Genomic DNA, 5,254 nt, shown 5'->3' on the forward strand with positions numbered 1-5,254 from the left:
AGGAAGGAAGGAAGGAAGGAAGGAAGGAAGGAAGGAAGGAAGGAAGGAAGGAAGGAAGAGTGCCCAAGGGGAAAAAAAATAGTGCCCAAGACAGGTTTCAATTCCTGGAAACCCCACTTAAGCTCTGTGGCTAATGGCAAGGTCCATCCTCAGTTCTAACATCAGGTCAAATGAGACTTATTATTTCATTAGCTTCGCTGAGTTTTATCTTAAGTAATATGTATATGTATGTGTATGTGTATATGCATATGTGTGTACATGTATATGTATATACATATATAAATATATTTGTGCATATTTATTTGTAATATTTACAAGCTTAAGATGTAGTAGGTGTCCAGTAAGAGGAGCATAATGATGATAAGAACAACTCTAACTTCTTGCAGACAGATAAACAAGAAAGACCATCTGAATGTGTGCAAAGGAGGGAAAGATGAGGAAGAGGCAGATGGTGGACCGTTTCAATGACAGCCAGAATCTCTTTCACTACTTGTGTCCCATGCTGAGAAGAAGGAGGCTGGATAGAGAGAGCTTCAGTGTTTTGGGTAGAGCTGGTTGACTAGGGAAGAGGTGAGAGATGCATGGGGAACTCTAATCAGATGCAGCTGACCCGGTTTCTCAGGTCTGCCCTGAGAGAATACTGACTCAGCTCTAAGGAAAGCATTCTGTTTGGCAGATTATGACTTTACATTTTCATGCATCTGAATGTTGACACTTCCTTTCTCCAGCTCACTGCTTTGTAACTAATAACACAGCCTTATAGACAGTACTGGTTGGGGCTTCTCACATGACTGAAATTTAACCTGTGCAGGGCTTGTTTCACACAATGCTACATCACATAGTGTAATGATGAGATGAAACAATAGGGATGGAAGAGAGTTTGAGAAGGAACAAAAAAAGTAGTGAACTAGAGGGGGGAATGGGTGTGAGTTTTCATACAATGACATTCCTTGGTTTGTAGAGAAAGAAATGCGATGTGGGTTTTTTTATTTTATTTTTTTATGTTATTAAATTCATCTCAGAGGAACAATGTGTTTAGATCCACCTCATGACCTGATTTTCTGTAGTGGTTTCTTTCCTGAAGCCATCTCTGATGATCAAATCTACCCTGAGGACAAGGAGAGAAGAGGACTAGGTATAGAATTGTGGTTGCCAGCAGCTGTTAGAAACAACGATCTTTCAAGCTCAGAGAAGACCATGTTCCCTGGGCTCCAACTCAGCACTCTGTGGCTGCCTCCTCCAGTTGGAGTTTGTCTGTAAAGGAGTTTAGAAATAGCTCAGTCAGCAAAATGCTTACATTTGGGATGTAAATAAATAAAATAATTAATTGACTAAAAAGAATTTTAGTCCTTTATTCCAGATTCATTAACAACAACACCCAGACACCCTTAAGGTTGTTGCAAATTTAGTGATAAACTTTGGGATTAAGATTTATGTTGCTTTAACAAAAAGACCTTAGAATTCAGTAGCTTTGCATATGGAAAGACTTCAGTATCTTTTGTTTTTGTTATGAGACAGGTTCCCATCTCTCTCAATATTTAGCTAAAGATGCCTCGGAACATGAGATCGTCCCACTTCTGCCTCTCAGTGCTGGGATTACAGGGACATCCCACCACTCCTGGTTTATGTGGTGCTGAGGGTCAAATATAGAGCGTCCTTTATGATAGGTGAGCACTCCATGAACTAAGCTACATTCCACTGTCCAAATTTCTGTCATTGCTACTAAACAAAATTCTTCCATCTCATTATTCCTCCATCTCTTTGGATGACTGGATTCATCTACGTGGCGTTTGTGTTTTCTTTTGCGGTTTGGGGGTGGGTCAGACCTGGTTACTTAAATATGCTGGGCATGTTCACATACACTCTCAAAGTCTCTTGTCAGTAGCCCAGTTTATAGTTTTGTTTAGCTCAAGTAAGCAGGGAAAGAAGTTTTGGGGAAGAGCTTGCTATGAGGTGAGGACCTTTATCAGCCCCCATTTCTGTTGCCAAGCCTACTACAGAGACATACCTCATGTCTTCCTCCAAGTCCCTCAAAGCAGGGCATAGGCTGTTGTTTTATTGTGGATGTAGCACCAAGAGGCAGAAGTAAGTAAAAGTAAGTATGACTGAGAAATGAGCAGGCGTGATTGGTTATATAATTGAGGGGGCCGACTCTTGGTATTGAACATGAGCAGTTCCTATGCGTTGGCCTTTGAGATGAAAGTATCAGGGAGAATTCTACTGCTGATTTTCAATTTCTAATGATAAAATGTCCACAGGCACTACGTCTAAGCTCTTTTGGGTGGTTTATCTTGTTTTCTTTCTTCTTCATCCCCAACCATGGTGATGGAGGATATAGTCCTCTAAGTTTGGACCACTGTGTACCATTGTACAACCGCTACAGCGATCAAAGGATGAACAGGTCATCCTTTCCAAGTGTCCCTTCTGCTTATTTGTAGTAAACTTTGACCTCTATTTGTTTCAACCTTTGGTAATGTGCTTATGAGTTTTCAGAATACCATAATCATACTTTTAATTCTAGTTACTAGATGGCTGGGAGTTTAAAAAGTCCACAAAGACCTATGTGAAAAGCACCTGAGTGATTTCTCCCACACCTGATACGTTTAGCCTGATGGGGACATTTCAGATTCAAACCATAGCACCTCCCGACCGACTGGAACATTCTCGTGACTACAGCAGGCACTCACTAAACATATCATCGCTGGAGAGCACAGCGTGCATGAGGGCAGAACGCCTGTTCTTCTTTAGTCCCTCCGTGCTACCACCCCCCCCCCCTTCGGGAGCAGGAAAAATTATGAAGCTGCCTTCATGGAGGTCTTTTTTGGAACCTTAACATGATTTTTTTTTCATGATCAGATGATCTCCTGAGCCCCGGGAATCAAGGGACTTTACCACTAATGAGCCCCATCGGATAAGCAGTCTTTGGCCTCTGAGCTGCCAAAGTGTAGACAGGCCAGAGAAGTCAAACTTTTAAGTCAGCTTTATCTCTCTCGGTATTTTGCCAGCTCTGTGGAGGTCCTGGATTGTGTCCCTTGCCTGGAGTCACCAGCATAGGTTTTCTCTAAAGAAAGCTTAAGTTCATGAGGCCTCAGGTCCCAGGGGAGAAAGAAGGAAAAGATGAGCAATTGTTCAAGAGGCACCTTAGGAAACTGGACTGAGGTGGCACCCTAGGAGGTTAAAACATGGTGAAGTACCCCCTGTCCTCTGCCTCTGCTTTCCACCAAAGTTGTACTTGCCACGACAGAGAATTTGAAAATACCATGAGTCAGAAGAAGAGTCTAAAATTATCCTATCCTGTCATTAAAAGAGTAGCAGTTAGCATATCAGACCTAAGGTTTTGTGTTTGGGGGGGGTATAAAGAAAGCATGTACACATGCATGCACGTGCGTGTGCGCACACACACACACACACACACACACACACACACACGATCCTTGTGATCAGCCTAGCCACATAATTAATCACTAGGACCATTTTTGCATGTTAGTTGGTTGATTGCTTGCTAATTCATTTCAAACACCTGCATTTGGTTAGGAAAGTTGTCAGAACTGGGAACAGTGGTGGCACATGCCTTTAATTCCAGCACTCAGGAGGCAGAGGCAGGTGGATCTCTGTGAGTTCAAGGCCAGCCTAGTCTACAAAGTGAGTCCAGGACAGCCAGAGTTGGTTATATTGAGAAACCCTGTATCAACAAAACAAAACAAAAATGACAACAAAAAGCAAACAACAACAACAAAGTTGTCAGAATACATTTATGTTTAATTTGTCTTATTTTTATTTTGTTTGTTTATTTATTTATTGTGGAAAAAAGAATTGTCCCCAGTGCTTATGAGCATGGACTTTAGTGTGAGATCGAAGTTCAAGTCCGACTTCTGTCATTGTTCTGGCAATATAAGCCNGGTCAAGTGACTTTATAAAGTTGCATCATCAAATAAGAACAGTAGCTAATTCACGGGTCTTTTGAAAGGATGCCTTAGGGTGAGCCATGTGGCACCTTGTGCACAGGAAACTCTCGTACATGTTATAGATAAGCCCGGGGGGGGGGGAGGCTAACTAAAGAAAAGTATAAAACTTCAGACCTACCTCCTAGAGATTACAGATGTTAATTTTAAGGACACGTTTGTGTTTCTGTAACCAATAGATGGCAGGTACTTTCTCGTGACAAATAATGTATATTTCTCAATAGTATGTCAAATATGCTAATGACCACAGAATGTTCCAGTGATACAAATATGCCAGGATGCAGTTCTGACAGAGAAGAAACTCACACAAGGCACGGCGGAAGACAAAGCCTGGGGCTTCTGCCCAGTCAAATCCTCCCTGTGCACATTGGATGACACCAGTGTGGAATAATCTCGCCACAAGCTTGGGCTCTACAATGTCAGGAAGGATCTGAGAACCAAGTCGCTATTGATTTCCAAGCTGGAGCTGACCTTGATTGTCCCAGGCTGTCACCCTTCACCTGAGCACTCTGCTCTTGGCATGGAGAAGAAACAAAATTGGAAACAGTTGAATTCCTTTGGTGGCTCCTGCTGACTAAGCAGGCAGGCGAGGGACCCCACTGCAGAGTTCATGGTGGTTTTGGCAGAGCAGGATTCCCGAGGTTCCAGCCTCCTGGGGGCCAGATGAGGGGCGAGCTTGTTTACACAGCATCTCAGACCAAACAGCTGGGGGAACTGCAACCATTTAATTTTGCCCTGCTGACTTGAAGAGGAATTTGGTTATACCACACAAGGGAGAGGCTTCCTCAGCTCATTCCTTGCTTTGTGTTTCTTCCTTTTCCCTTTTTCGTGTTTTAAAATTTTCCTTTCTCTTCCCCCTGCCTCTTTATTACCCCTCCTCTCTTCCTTTTCCAACTTTTCCCTCTTTTCTTCACTGCTAAAGCAAAGAACTATGGGAGAATGCTTAAGACAGAAAGAAGTCCTTTATTTTTAGAGCCAGGGGGATTTTTTATTCCAAAAGATCTGTTAGTTAAAAAAAACGGGATTAATCTTTCTTATTCAGGCAAAACATGAACCTCATACTGGCCTTCAAGATGCTGTTTTTGGAAAAAAAGGATTGGAGTTCCTAAGGGAGTCTGACCCAGCTACACCCGTTATAAAGTCTACCCATGTCCAAGCAAAGGAGAGGAAGTGGAACCCAGCAAGGGTGGTTAATTCTGAGGAGACTTTATCCACATTCTGCCTGGGACAAAACACCACAGCCTTAATTAAAGTCTTCATTTCAATCCTTATTAGGAAGGCAGTAGAGAGCC

Source organism: Mus caroli, chromosome 6, assembly GCF_900094665.2.
Source record: "Mus caroli chromosome 6, CAROLI_EIJ_v1.1, whole genome shotgun sequence".
NCBI lineage: Eukaryota > Metazoa > Chordata > Mammalia > Rodentia > Muridae > Mus > Mus caroli.